The following is a 16,176-nucleotide window of genomic DNA, read 5'->3' on the forward strand; positions in this document are numbered from 1 at the left end:
AGAATATTAAGCAATTTGTAAACAAATATGCAACAAATGAGGAAAATGATATCAAAATGTAAACAAGAATCTTGAACAGAGTTAAGAGTAATATATAATGCAATATGAAAGTATATCCTAAAGTTTGTATCAATATACAAAATGTTCTAAACAGAAATAAAAATGGCATGTATACAATCTGACAGAATAACTTTGTATAGGTGTACAAATAATGTAAAGAAAATAACAAATTTAATTTGAACGTCTGTCAATATATAAAAATTACACCAATGTAATGAAAATTATCCATAAATGATAGCTCACAAGTATTCACTCTATTACCCACTATTATTATCCCTTTTTTGAACAAACATGGTTTTTACCCAAACCCTTTATCTAGTAAAAGTAATAATCAACAACCTTTAAACAATGTTCCCAACCTTAAGGACAAACATTTTTGGGATGGGAGTGTCATTCTCTAGAATTTCTTCCCACTCTCATGGTGGCAATGTTCTCTTAATGGAATCCTGCAAGAATTAAGTGATGGTTATATTTCAAAATTACTCTCTATTATAGTTGAAAAAATTTTTGAGCAGTTGATAGGTGGTATTTTGGGGGGGTTGTTTGTTTGTTTGTTTGGTTGGTTAGTTTTTGTGTTTTTGCTCTGTTTTTTTTTCCCCAGAGTTCTTATTTGGAGTTCTGGCCAGAACATCATGAGAAGATACACCATCTCAGCAGCTGGTACTCCCCCACCACACACAAAAAAATGGTCTTATAGTAGCATTGTCAGCATCATGATGTCATCTCAACTAGATGGAGTTATTGCTCTGAGGCCCCATCTTCTTCCTGGAAACTTCAAGGATTACTGCAGGAAAAGGATCTGTAGGAAAATCTATTATTCATTGTGGAAAACTTAGACATTATTCATATAAACATACATTCAATGAAGAATATAATATAGACAAAAGCATGGGAAAAGTAAATTTTTCCTAAAGTCTTCCTTTTGCCCCATACCAGATGACTCTCAATATGAAACAGAAACTCTGAATATTCCTTTTAATAACAAGCTTGGATTTAGAGAAGTACAGAACCATTGTCCAACTCCAAAAACAGGTGAATGTGTGTGCGTGTGTGTGTGTGTGCGTTGTAAATATAAATGTAACCTGTCCCGCGCTTATCTGTGAAACTTCACTCTCCTGATACAGGGTACGCTTCCCATACCGGACCACGAGTCTGGATCAAGATCCTAGGAATTGAAAACAGACACACGACACACAGAGAGACCGGATCATTTGTCCAAAGAGTAAATGTCAATCTTTATTCAGCACACGAAGGCTTATATACTTGGAGGCAAGAGGACGAGAGCCCCCTCCCACCTGGGAGTGAGAAGAGGGGTGTTGGCCGCATGGCACCAGTGGCTGGAGCCTCCCTCCATGTAGGGGGTATCGAACTGGGAACCCTGACAGACAGATGGGAGGAGATTTAGGGTGCCTGTGAGGACCTTCTTAGCAGGTGAAATTATCATAGCAATGACAGAAACAAGGCTTTGAACTAATTCCCTCAGATAGCAGAATGAGCAGGGGAAGCCAAGCTGGTTAGCATAAACAATTCTTGCATCCTTTGCTTCGGCCTTTAGGAACAGGGAAGACAGGGCCCTACAGTAACCAGTACCTGGATTCATAGACTATCTTTCATTTTCTAGATGTTCCTTGGTGAATAGTTATTTTTCCTTCTGTCAACGTTCAAATATCCAGGTCTCTTGAATTTTTGATGATGTGTGTTTTCTTGTAAAGATTCAAGCAGAACCCTTCCCTAACCCTTACGAGCTTTTCTTAACACCTGTATGATTGTCACCGTTGTGAATGAGCTGTCATTTCTCTTTTTCAAGAGGTTTATCTTTTTCAAAGCAAATCTTTATTAATTTTGATGGTATCCAGAATTTTTCCTCTCTTGTGGAAAAAAGAGTGACACTCCTTCCCCAACGCAGTGCATCTCCTGCTTTCCATTGTGAGGTCAACACATCCTTGAATATACTGGTTGATTCAATTTAGAAGTTTTTTCCATTATTCAATGCCTCTCTGTTGCAGTTGTTCCTTTCTCATTAGTATTAAGAAAATGTAGGTTAATAAAGCATTGTGTAATCTTTTTCTGAAGGTATTTTAGATCCCTTTGTATTTGTTCGGCATACCCTTTATAGTACAATTTGACCTTTCTATAACTGCCTGACCTGTGGGATTATTTGGTATACCTGTAATGTGCTTTATATTATAATAAGAAAAAAACATTTAATTTTTTTAGAATATGCCAGATCATTGTCTGTCTTTATTTGCACAGGTATACCAATGATGGCCATAACTTCCAATAATTGTGTGATTACTGAATCAGGCTTTTCTGAGTTCAAGGCAGTTGCCCATTGAATACCAGAATACATGTATATGGTGTGGTGTACATACTGTAATTTTCCAAATTCTGCAAAGTGTAACATATCCATTATCCAATTTCATTCCGTTGAGTACCTTAGAGTTACTCTCTGCAGGTAACGGTATTTGATTGTATATAGAAAGAACAAGTAGGACATCTCTTTATAATCTCCTTATCTTGTTGCCATGTATAGAAAACTTTTTATTTAAACCTTTGCTATTAGCATGATGATTTTTATAAAATTCAGAGGCCTGAAACATACTCCCAATCAATAATTGACCGATTTCTGCATTACCTTGTTCTAGAGAACCTGGCAGACCTGTATGGGATTTGATGTGTGTTATGTATATAGGACAAAGCCTGTTCCTGATTATTTCTTGCACCTGGATGAATAATGAAGTTAATTCTGTATCATCTGATATAAATTCAGTAGTTTCAACATGCAAGATTATTCTTTCTGCATATTGTGAATTAGTAATATATTGAGAGGTTCTTTAAAAGCCTTTAGTACCACAAGAATAGCATATAGTTCTGCCTTCTGGACAGAATTATAAAGACTTTGTTCCACCTTACTTAATTCTTCTGATATGTAACCTGCCTTCTCTGATTTATTTGCAACAGTAAAAAATGTATGGGCTTTACTTATTGGTGTATTACATACAATTTGGGGAATAATCCAAGAAGTTCTCTTTATAAGGTTAAGTCTATTGCTTTTGGGATAATTGCTATTAATTTCTCCCCCCCAAAAAAAATTAGCACAAGCCCTTTGCCAAGGTTCATTGTCTTCCCAGAACATCTTTTTTTATTTCTTTAGCAGTAAAAGGAACTATAATCTCTGTTGCATCTATACCTGCTAATTGATGATGTCTCAATTTATCGTTTATAATTAATTCAGAGACCTTTTCCACATAAGGTTTTTTTAAAAAAACTTGGTTTATGTGGTAAAAAGATCCATTCTAAGATAATATCATCCCTCTGCATTAAAATTCCTGTAAAAAAATTCTGGAAGGCTATATGACTAAAATACAATTATGATTTGGATTCACCCTACCCACATGTGCCTCCTGTAATTTCTCCTTGACAATCATCAATTCCTTTTCCATTTCAGCTGTTAGTTCTCTGGGACTATTCAAGTCTTTATCATCATCTAAAGTTTTGTTTAAATGAATTATTAGATCAGGGGTTATCCCACCTAAAAATGTTTACTAATAATCTTTGAAAATTATTGAGTCTGTAACCAGTCTCTCCTAATTTGTGCCTTTGCATTCTAATTTTCTGTAAACCCATTTTGTAACCTAGGTAATTCACAGAATCTCCTTTTTGAATCTTTACAGGAACAATTTGTAGTCCCCATTTAGATAAGACTTTCTTTACTTCCTCAAACTTTCTTTCTAACATATCTGTATTTAAACCAGAATACAAAATGTCATCCATGTAATAGTAGAGTATAGACTTAGGAAATTGCTTACATATTATTTCCAATGGCTGGCTGACAAAGCATTGGCACAGGAAGGCTATACTGTGAGGGGATTGTCATGGATATCTCCTACTAGGCTTAGAATTATTATAAGTAGGAACTGTGAAGGCAAACTTTTCTTTATCCTTTTCTTGTGAATGTGTAGAGAGGAAACAATCCTTTAAATCAATAGCTATGAGAGGCCATCCCTTTGGTAACAGAGAAGGCAGAGAAAATCCATACTGTAGAGGGCCCATAGGTTGAATAACCTTGTTGATAGCCCTTAAGCCTGTCACCATTCTCCGTTTTCCAGATTCTTTTTTTAACAACAAATACAGGAGAATTCCAAGTGTTGGTTGATTCTTCAATATGATGAACATCTATTTGCTCTTGTACCAGCTGTTATAAATCCTGAAACTTTTATTCAGCTAGAGACCACTGCTTAACCCATATTGGTTTCTCAGTTAATCAATTTAAAGGTAGGGCTGTTGGTACCTCTGAAGGTTTATCAATGCTTTGTGTTCTTGTACAGCCTAAATGGCTGATGTTTATCACCTACAATATCTTCTAATATTTTCCTCAGAAACAAAAGATTTGGGGCTTCAGAAATGTTAATCTGGGTATTCCATTGCTGCAGTAGGTCATGATTCTACAAGTTCACTGCAATATTGGCTTTATATGGCCTCAGTCTTCCTATTTGCCCTTCTGGTCCTATGCATTCAACCTGTCTTGTGTTTTGTTTTACCTGAGATAGGGTTCCACTTCCCAGGAACTGAACATCTACCTCTTGAAGGGGCCAATTCTGATGTGCACCTGTGTCTACTAAGCCTTCAATAAAAATACCATTTATACACACTCTTAGCTTTGGTCTTTGATCATTTATAGAAGTCTGCCAGACATTTTCTCTGTCCTACTGGAGTTTTTGACTTATCCTCCACATTTAACCCAGCATTCAGACCAATATTGCTTATTACAGCAGATATTAGATTTTTAATTTTCCTGGAGAGATACATTCTCAACAGTATTTGGGAATGACTGGACCACATTCATCTTCGGGGCCTGTAAGAGGCCCCCCATGGCATTTTCTGATGGTATTGAGTTGCCTTGTCTATCTTTTGTTGTCCTACATTCATTTGTCCAATGTTGGCCTTTGCCATACCTCCTACAATACTCCTATTTCTGCCATTCCCAAAGGTGACATTATTCCTAGGAATCCATTGTCTATAATCCCTTCTCAGATGTCCCATTCTTCCACAATTAAAACCTTTGATATTTTGATGTCTTCTCTTACCATTGGAAATTGCTTATCCTACCCAAGCTTCAGTACTATAGTCAAGTGTCTCAACATTCATTGCATGCAAGATCCATTCATCCATGACTGCTGATCTGATCCTTAAAGGTCCAAGGATCCTTTTGTATTCTATGTTGGCATTATCATAAGCCAAAGATTCAATTATTATACATCTAGCTTCTGGGTCAGTTACTCCTATTTGTACAGTCCTAGTTAGTCTTTGAAAAAACTCACTAAAAGGCTCTTGCTGACCCTGTTTAACCCTAAGATATGATGTTTCTCTTTTCTAGTTCCTGAGTCCTGGCTCAAGCCTTTAAAGCTGCTGTGCTACATTGGGACAAGGTGCGGTCATCATAAAGAGATTGACCCTTAGGATCAGCGCAAAGTCCTTTGCCTAGAATTTAATCTAAGAAAATATCAAGTCCTTTTGCTTTTTGCTGTTGCTCTAAAATTCTAGCTTTCCCTTTAAAAAAGCACCTCCAACTTAATTGTAGTCCACTTTCTGTGACTGCTAAGATTAACTGATTTCAGGCCCACTTTTGTTACAGAATGGCACCCACATGGATAACTGCATCCACAGAAAGTCTAAGAATGCTTGGGAAAGACGAGACTAAAGCATTTTGGTTTACAGTCATAGCAGGAAAAAAGCTGTGCTGTTATAAAATACTGGCTTCCTGGTCAGTCCTGCCAGGGGAAAACTCTGACTCTTTCAAGCAGGTGGTCCCAACTAGGAGCTTTTGAGTGTTGTTTATGGACACATTGTTGCAGCTTGCTTGCTGACAAGTACCTTGAAATGCCATAGAGTTGTAGCAAAAAAACTTCTCCAATTCCTTAGCAAATTAAAGACCCATGTGGTCAGAAAAAGAGAGATATATAGTAAAGAGAGATTCAAAGAGGAAGAAAACCTCTAAATGTTTTATAGTGTGTCAAAAATATATACAGGCTAAAAATTAAAGTTCTCAAAGTTAAAAAAAGAAAGAAAGAAAGGAAGGAAGGAAGAAAGAAAGGAAGAAAGAAAGAAAGCTGGGTGTGGTGGTACATACCTTTAATCTCAAAGCTTGGGAGACAGAGGTAGGCAGATCTCTGTAAATTCAAGGTATGGTGAAAGACACCTTTAATCCCAGCACTGGGGAGGCAGAGACAGACAGATCTCTGTGAGTTCAAGGACAGCCTGGTCTACAGAGTGAGTTCCAGGACAAAGATACAGAGAGAACCTGTCTCAAAAAGCCAAAAGTTAAAAGTAAAAAATAAAAGAAATAGAGGTTGAAATAAAGCCACATAAAGATGGAAAATACACAGAGAATCTTGAAACTGTATGCCATTATGCTCTCTTTGAATTGTTTGAATGCTGAGGAAGGAGCAACAGTTGTTAAAAGATATTTGCTTATAAATGCTGCAGAATTAATCCAAGATAGGTATTTTAAAAGTACCTTAACTTCAAAATTGAAGTCAAAAGGTATGTTACTTTGGAGAAGAGATTTTGCTTTTGTTTCCACAGAAAACAAGAGGCTCTAGATTTGTTCAGAGTTAAGAAAAATCAGCTTTGATCAAGGAAGACCACCTGAGAAATCTCTGACAGGAAGAGATGGCCCAGATGTCTGAGTTCTTCATCCAGAAGAGGTTCAAGACTGCTGCCCGAGATGATCAAGACTCACAGGATACTTCAGTCAGGACTTGATCATAACTTTAAATTTTCTTTAGGTCCCCATAAGTTTATCAATGCCCCCAACCAGCTGGAGGTAGCCTGGAATACTATGCCCACATCTCCCCCAAAAATGGACTATGGATATTTTCCTTTTTTAAAAAAAAAAAAAGAGGGGGAAGTGGTGTGGGAGAATTGTCTGTATTCTGTCAATCATGTTGTAAATAAACGCTGATTGGGCAGGCAGGAAGTATAAGCAGAGAAACCAGACAGGAAGTAGAAATGATGCAATGAGAACAGGAGAATTCTGGGAAGGAGGAAGCTGATTTCTCCCACTCTTGCCAGACTCCGAAGAGGCAAGATGTAAGCTGCCCTGCTGAGAAAGGTACTGAACCATCTGGCTGGCATAGATAAGAACAATGGGTTAATATAAAATACAAGAACTAATATGTAGTATGAGCTAATGGGCCAATCAGCTTTATAACTTATAGAGATCTCTATGTGATTTTCCTTGGGGCTAACAGCTGTGAGAACCAGGCAGGACAGAAAACACAAACAAGCAGTCCCTGATCATGTTACATTTTGAACCTTTGCTTTATTACTGAAAACACATGTTTTGAACATTTTCCTAACAAAGGATGAATGTAGTCCTTATGTTACAACTGCTTGTTTAATTTTCTTTAGATCAGTCATACCTTTTGGCTCCCATTAATATTCTTTGACAACCTTAGAGTACTTGGAGCCAGATACTTTTTCTGATGTTATTACTGAAAAGGCAGGCAGAACTCTGGGAAAGCTATCCTGGAGATTTTTATGTACCAATGAGGTTAAATTTTGCCTTTCTAACTTTTGTTCCTGGTTATCAAATTAGATAATTTCCTCAATCTTTTCAAATCTGTTTGCCACTACCTTTTGTAATATCTGAATCTTCTCTATTCTAATGCTCTCATTGAGGATTCCAAGTTATAAAGTCTGTCCAGTAGAAATAGTGTCTCATCCTTGAAAATAATCTTTATAGCATACATATTACCTTCCTGGAGAGACAATCAATCTATCATACCCCTTTGACAGAGTCTAATTAATACATTCAACAGTACAAATTCTCTCGAATAATGTTTCAGCACCCACTGTCATTGACTGGATTTTATGTGCCAAATCGACTCATTCTCCAGAGTGCTGAATCTTCCTCTAAATAAATTACTATCAGTCTGTACCATTTCTAAAAGTACCTCAGTTGACTGAGTTTGTTAGTTAAATTGTTTGTATCCTTCTTCAGATTTCCAACCTCTTTTTTAGAAGCCTGATATCAGTCTGTAAAGGCTGTATCATTTCTAAAAATGCCTTATTCTTAGCCCTATTGTCAAACAATATTTTTTAACAAAAAATTGAGGACAGGATTAATCCCCAGAATCAAAAATAGCGATTAGGGGGACATTATATAAATCTTGTAAAACCTTGCACATGATGTAAGTAAAGAGGCTATTGAAACCTTGGATGGTTAGGTTGTATGACATATTGCCCTTTTAAATTAGCAACTTTTGATTTATATTTTGGGTATTAAATCTTACCAGTGGCTTAATTAAATGGATTAGGTGCAATAACCATTACCTATCAGTAGGCGTCATGGGCCACCTACAAAACGAACCCAGCTGGGCACAGCAGCACACCTGGAGTCATGTGACTGCTTGCTCTGAATCTGATTTTAGCATGAAATGCTAAAAGATATGTTAGATTAAAAAAAAACAGTTATTTAGTAGAAATCACAGACTCTGTACACCAATTGGTTCTGATCAGTCAGTAGCTACAGGAGCACAGCAACCACTCAGGAAAGCCCAGATTCCATCTGAATTTCAGCATGGTGTGTGATTGCAGAACACAGTCACTGGGGTAAGTGTCCAGGGACTGGAAGCCACTCAGAGGCATGCAATGAGATAGTATATAGAACCGCAGATGATTTGTAGCAAGAAAAACCACTGCTTCATGAGAATTCTATATCCAAATGAACTGCTGGCTCCATGCACATGCTGCAGCCAGCTAAGAGAGAGCTTGCACCAAGCTGGGCTTACTCCAAGTTGGCACTATGCAGGAGAGTTGGGGGGTTTCTAAAAATCAAATGTTCAGGCACCAGATGATGACAAAAGTCACAAAACAATTTCGCACTAGTTCATAATTATGTATAATAAAAGGGTTATTTATTTAATGGGGAAACTTACAGATCACTGTCCTAGATTGTCGCGTCCATCTCACCAGGAAGGAAGACACAACACCGGACTCTTCTAACTGCGGTTTATTCAGGACTTTTGAACAATCTTCTCACCTCTCGCCCTCTTGTCACAGGGCAAAGCCAGCCTACAGCTTAAATAACCTCTGGGTAGCCAACCCCAGCAAGCCATGTGGGAAATGCAGATAGATTCAGAAACGCGGAAGCAAGCCAGATCCTTAGCGTTAGCCATATATGGAGTTGTTCACAACTGAGAGCACTCACCATTGGGAAGGTGGAAGGTGGAAACCAGTGCCACCTTTAAGGCATGGCATCACGCAGCTCTCTACACTAGATAACAGTCTTCTGCACACACAGGAAAAGAGTCTAGCAGGCATAAGCAGGAGCCGGAAGCAAGAGAGTGGGCAGAGGTTTACAGCTGCTTTTACAGTAAAGAGACCACACCCAAGTGGGCTGATATCTTAAAGGCTATTGTCTGAAGGAGCAGAATTGTGCTTCCACAGCAGGGTAATTTAAAGTATTCTTTTCTACTATTTTATTCACAATAAATTAGTTTTTACTACTGAATATTTGTGATGTTCTAAACATGAAAATTCCACATTCTAACAACAATTGCATATTATTTCCTAATAATAAGTTATGGTTTTAAAAATGTTTGTATTATCTTGGAGTTGTTTTACAAATACAGAAACTGAGAAAGCTTAAGCCACTTAGCATGGATCACATAGCTAAGCAAATATTTTAAATACTTTTGAGTTTCATTTTTCCATTTTGTCTTGATAAATAATATTCATTTCAAAAATGAGGCAGACTTCATCTGGCTTATTAATTCAAAAGTTGTAAATTCTAGTAAAACTAAAAAAAAAAAGCAAATGTCCTCTTTCCTCTGTCACAGTGGCCTGTGTCCATGAAAATGCCCCAATGGTGCACAGCCACAGGCCACTCTGACAGAGGCAAGGGGAATGAGAAATGAATTCCAATATAGTCAGTATGATTTGGCAGTCCTGGGTGTGGACTACAGACAAATTCAAATACAGTTAATTTGTTCTGATTTGCTTATTTGTTGTTGAAATAAACATCAGGACCACAAGAAACTTGGGAGAAAAGTTTATTCTGTTTTATAGTATATTATAGTCATAATTGAGTAATGGCAAAGCAGAAAGACAAAGCTGGCACTTGAAGCAGAAGCCTACAGGAAACACAGCTTACTGGCTTGTGCCTACTAGTTTGTTCAGCCAGCATTTTTGTATATCCCAGGCCCACCTGCCTAGGGACAGTATTTGAATTTGTCTGTAGTCCACACCCAGGAGTGCCAAATCATACTGACTATATTATTATTCATTTCTCATTCCTTAATTTTTCTGCCTTGATTTCATTTTATATTTATATTATATATTACTTATATTTTGTTATATATATAATAAAAATACAAATATACATTTTCTCAAAGCTTATTGTTCAGTGATGAGCATTTAAGATATTTTAAGCTTATAAAATGTTTTATGGTCTTGTATATTTGTGGGAAAAATATGATTTTAGACTGCTGGGAGAAACATGAGCAGTAGTGGGCCCTACCAAGCTGCAAGGAGGAGAAGGGTGACCAGTCTTGGGCCAGGCAAGGTTGTTGGGTGAAGAGTAACAAAAAGAAAGTCCCCTTTTCATATAATAATCAAAGCACTAAACATTCAGAATAAAGGAAGAATATTAAAGACTGCAAAGGAAAAAGACCAAGTAACATATAAAGGGAGACCTATCAGAATTACACCCAACTTCTCAACAGCAGAGAAATGGGCGAGACTGGTCCAGGCCTCCAGAAGGAGAAGCATGAGCTGCAACATGACAAGCTGTGATGACAGCAGTGGCCTCCAGAAATTATCTGACAATTGGAGCCTTAGTCTCAGCCCCGCCAACATCAGGAGAAATGACCCTCTGAGTTTTGGTCCTGTAGGCACCTGGAGCAGTGATCATCAAAAGCTTTCCTCTGCCTACACATGAAGGAGTGATCAATGGAGCCACAGCCTACAATTGCACCAATTGAAGGAAAAGGGACCCTCACTGAAACACAGGCTGTTTCTGTTCTGATTAGAAGAAGAGATGAGTAAACAACATAAAGAACAAGACAATCCTACCAGAACCTAGTGTTTTTACAAGAGGAAGATGTGACTATACCAACACAGATGAAGCAGAAAAAAAAACCTTAAAAATAACTTTATGAAGATGATCGAGGCCCTTAAAGAGGAAATAAAAAAATCCTTAAAGAAATGAAGGAAAAAAACGAAAAATTGGATGATATCAAAAAAATCCCCTAAAAAATACCAAGAAAAAGCAATCAAATAGGTGACAGAAATGGTTCAAGACTTGAAAACTGAAATAGAGCCAATTAAAGCACACACAGAGAGAGAGAGAGAGAGAGAGAGAGAGAGAGAGCAAGGAAAGCTAGAAGTGGAAAATCTGGGTAAAAATGATCAGGAACTACTGCATGAGCAGAATAGAAGAGATGGAAGAGGGAATCACAGGTCTTGAAGATATAATAGAGGAATAGATTCATCAGTCAAAGAAAATGTTAAATCCAACAAATCATTAACACAAAATACCCAGAAGACTGTGAAAAGACCGAACCCAAAGGCACAGAAAAATATACTAAAAAAAAAAAAAAGAAACAAAAAATTTACCAACATAAAGAAGGATGTGCCTATGAAAATACAAGAAAGTTACAGAACACTAAACAAACTGGATCAAAAAGAAAGTCCCCTTGTCATATAATAATCAAAGCACTAAACATTCAAAATAAGGGAAGGATATTAAAGACTGTAAAGGACAAAGACCAAATAACATGTAAAGGGAGACCTATCAGAATTACACCCAACTTCTCAATAAAACAATGAAAGTCAAAAGACCCTGGTTAGGTGTTATGCAGACACTAAGGGACCATACATGCTAGTCCAGAATACTATATCCAGTAAAGATTTCAATCAACATAGATGTAGAAAACAAGATATTTGGTAATGAAACCAGATTTAATCAACATCTATTAACGAATCCAGCTCTACACAAAATACTAAATAGAAAATTCCAACCCAGGGAAGTAGCTACACTCACAAAAACAGAGGCTATAGATAATCCCACACCAGAAAATCCCAAAGAATAGAAACATACACACAATAAATACCACACACACACACACACACACACACACACACACACACACACACAATAACAGGAACTAGGAAGTACTGGTCATTAATTACCCTTAATATCAATGGATTCAATTTGCCTATAAAAAGACACTGGCGAACAGATCAAATATGAAAACAGAATTCATCCTTCTGCTGCATACAAGAAACACACCTCAACCTTAAAGAGAGACCTTTCCTCAGAGTAAAGGTTTGGGAAAAGATTTTCCAATCAATTGAACCTAAGAAACAAGCTGGTGTACCTTTCCTAATATCTGGCAAGTTATGCTTCAAGCTAAAATCAGTGAGAAGAGATGGAGAAGGTCATTTCATATTCATCACAGAAAAAAATCCATCAAGATGAAGTCTCAATTCTGAACATTTATGCCCCAATTACAAGGGTATCCTCATTTGTAAAAGAAACATTACTAAAACTTAAGTCACACATCAAGTTCCACACATTATTAGTGGAAGACTTCAACACAAAATAGATCTGCTAGACAGAAACTTAACAGAGAAATAAAGGATCTAACAGATGTTATGACTCAAATGATCTTAACTGACATCTATAGAACATTTCACCCAAACACAAAAGAATACACCTCCTTCTCAGCACCTCCTTGGATCCTTCTCCACAATCAACCACATATTCAGTAACAAAACAAACCTCAACAGGTCCAAAAAAATGGGAATAACCCTCTGTGTCATATCAGACCATCATGGTTTAAAGTTAGATTCAACAACACTATTTCAGAAAGCCCACAATCTCATGGAAACTAAACAGTGCTCAACTTAATCTCCACTAGATCAAGGATGAAATAAAAGAATAACTTAAAGAACACTGATGAAATTGACCTCACAGCATACCGAAACTTATGAGACACAATAAAAGCAGTACTAAGAAGAAAGTTCATAGCACTAAATGCTTACATTATACATAAAAAACTGGAAAAAAATGCTACACTAGTGAATTAACAGAACATTAGAAAGCCCTAGAACTAAAAGAAGCAACCTCACCCAGGAGGACTAGATGGCAGGAAATAATCAAACTGAGAGCTGAAATCAACATAATAGAAACAAAGAAAATAATACAAAGAATCAATGAGACAAAGAGCTGGTTCTTCTGAAAAATCAACAAAATAGTAAACCCTCTTCCAAACTAACCAAGTGCAGAGAAAGAATATGCAAATTAACAAAAATCAGAGATGAAAAGAAGACATAACAACAGACATAGAGGAAATCCAGAGAATCACCAGGTCACACTTCAAAATCCTCTACTCCACAACACTGGAAAACTTTAAAAAATGGGCAACTTTCTTGATAAATATCACATACCAGAATTAAATCAAGACCAGAGAAGCAAATTAAATAGTCCCAAACTGCTAAAGAAATAGAAACAGTCATCAAAATCTCCAACCCCCCAAAAAAAAGCCCAGGACCAGATGGTTTCAGCACAGAATTCTATAAGATTTTCAAAGAACTCGTACCAATACTCTTCAAATTGTTTCACACAATAGAAACAGAAGGAACATTACCAAACTCTTTTTATGAGGCAATAGTTATCGTGTAACCTAAACCACACAAAGCACGACTAATAAAAAGAATTATAGGCCAACCTCCTTCATAAACATTAGTGCAAAAATACTCAATAAAATACAGGCATACCAAATCCAAGGACACATTATAAAAATTATTCACCATGACCAAGTAGGCTTCATCTCAGAGATGCAGGGCTGGTTCAGTATATGAAAAATCTGTCATATAATCTACCAAATAAGCAAACTGAAAGAAAAAGTCATATGACCATCTCATTACATGCTGAAAAAGTCTTCAACAAAATTTAACACTACTTCATGATGTAGGTCTTAGAAAGAGCAGGGATATAAGAAACATACCAAAACACAATAAAGGCAATGTACAACAAACCAATGGTCAACATCAAACTAAATGGAGAGAAACTCAAACAATGCTACTGAAATCAGGAACAAGACAAGGCTCTCTATATATCTATTCAATATAATACTAGAAGTTCTAGTTACAACAATAAGATCAAAGAAGGAGATCAAGGAGATACAAATTGGAAAAGAAGAAGCTAAACTTTTACTATTGACTGATCATATTATAATACACATAATTGACCCTAAAAATATCACCAGGAAACTTTTACAACTGATAAACACCTTGAGTAATATAACAGAACACAAGATTAACTAAAAAATCAGTTACCCTCCTATATACAGTTGTCAAACTGGCTGAGAAAGAATTCACAGAACCATCAGGCTTTACAATAGCCACAAATAACAAAAAAAAAATGTTTTGGGTAATTCTAATGAAACATGTGAAAGACCTGTATGGCAAGAACTTTAAATCTTTGAAGAAAGACATCAAAAAAGACATCAGAAAGTGGAAAGGGTTTTATGCTCTTGAATAGGTAAGATTAACATAGTAAAAAAGTGGCAATCTTACCAAAAGCAATCTACAGATTCAATGCAATCTCCATCAAAATCACAACACAATTTTTCACAGACCCCAAAGAACAATACTCTACTATATATGAAAAAACAAAAATCCCAGTAGAGGCAAAATAACAAAGAAACTTCTGGAAGATGCACTATCCCTGACTTCAAACTCTACTATAGAGTAATGACAGCAGCTTCTTATTGGCATAAAAACAGACAGGTGGACCAATGGAATCAAAATGATGATCTGGGTATCAACCCAGACACCTAAGAACACCTGATTTTTGACAAAGAAGCTAAAATTATATAATTGAAAAAGGAAAGCATCTTTAACAAACGGTGCAGGCATAACTGGATACCAACATGTAGAAGAATGCAAATAGATCCATATCTATCACCATGCACAAAACTCAAGTAAAAATGGATCAAAGACATCGACATAAACCCAACCACACTGAACATCATAGAAGAGAAAGGGAAAAGTAGCCTTGAATGCATTGGCACATTTCCTAAATATAACTCCAGTAACACAGACACCGGGAGCAACAATTAAAAAAGGGCACCTTCTGAAACTGAGATTCTTATGAAAAGCAAAGGACACTGTCAACAAGATAAAATGGCAGCCTCCAGAATGGGAAAGCATCTTCACCAACCCCACATCTGACTGAGGACTGATCTCAAAAACATACAAAGAACTCAAGAAGCTAGACATCAAAAGAACAAATAGACCAATAAAAAAATGTGGTAGAGTACTCACTTTGGCAGTACATATAATAAAATTGGAACGATACAAAGAAGATTAGTATGGCCCCTGTGTAAGGATAACACTCAAATTCGTGAAACATTCCATATTTTTCTATATCCAGCAAAGCTTGTATTCACCATCGATGGAGAAAACAAGATATTCCAGGACAAAAACAAATTTAAACACTACGTTGCCACAAACCCAGCCTTACAGAAAATCCTAGAAGGAAAATCACAAACTAAGGAAACCAACAACACCCACAAGCATCTGACAACCCTCCACCAGCAAAACTCAAAGAAGGGAAACACACAAACTCAACCACCAGAAAAAATAACTGGAGTAAACAACCACTGGTCATTAATATCACTTAATATCAATGAACTCAATTCACCTATAAAAAGGCACAGGTTAAGAGAATGGATATGAAATCAGGATCCAACATTCTGCTGTTTACAAGAAACACACCTCAAACTTAAAGACAGACACTACCATAGAGTAAAGGATTGGGAAAAGGTTTTTCAAATGGACCAAAGAAACAAGCAGGTGTGACTATTACTAACATCTAACAAAATTGCTTTCAAACTAAAATCAATCAGAAGAGATGGAGATGGACACTTTATACTCATAACAGGAACAATTCATCAGGAGGAAGTCTCTATCCTGAATATCTACGCACCTAATATAAAAGCACCCACTTATGTAAAAGAAACATTACTAGAACTCACAGCATACATCAAACCCCACACTCTAATAGTGGGAAATTTCAACACTCCTTTCTCACTAATGGAC

At 36.6% G+C, this 16,176-nt stretch overlaps 1 non-coding gene across 1 annotated transcript; it reads left to right on the forward strand.

The window, feature by feature from the left end:
- The first annotated feature begins 15,391 nt into the window (after window positions 1–15,391).
- Window positions 15,392–15,498, forward strand: LOC125394121 (U6 spliceosomal RNA). Its single transcript, XR_007230107.3, has one exon. It is a non-coding gene; the product is annotated as a U6 spliceosomal RNA (small nuclear RNA).
- Window positions 15,499–16,176: the final 678 nt, after the last annotated feature.

The sequence above is a fragment of the Myodes glareolus genome, chromosome 15 (genome assembly GCF_982192425.1).
Source record: "Myodes glareolus chromosome 15, mMyoGla1.1, whole genome shotgun sequence".
NCBI lineage: Eukaryota > Metazoa > Chordata > Mammalia > Rodentia > Cricetidae > Myodes > Myodes glareolus.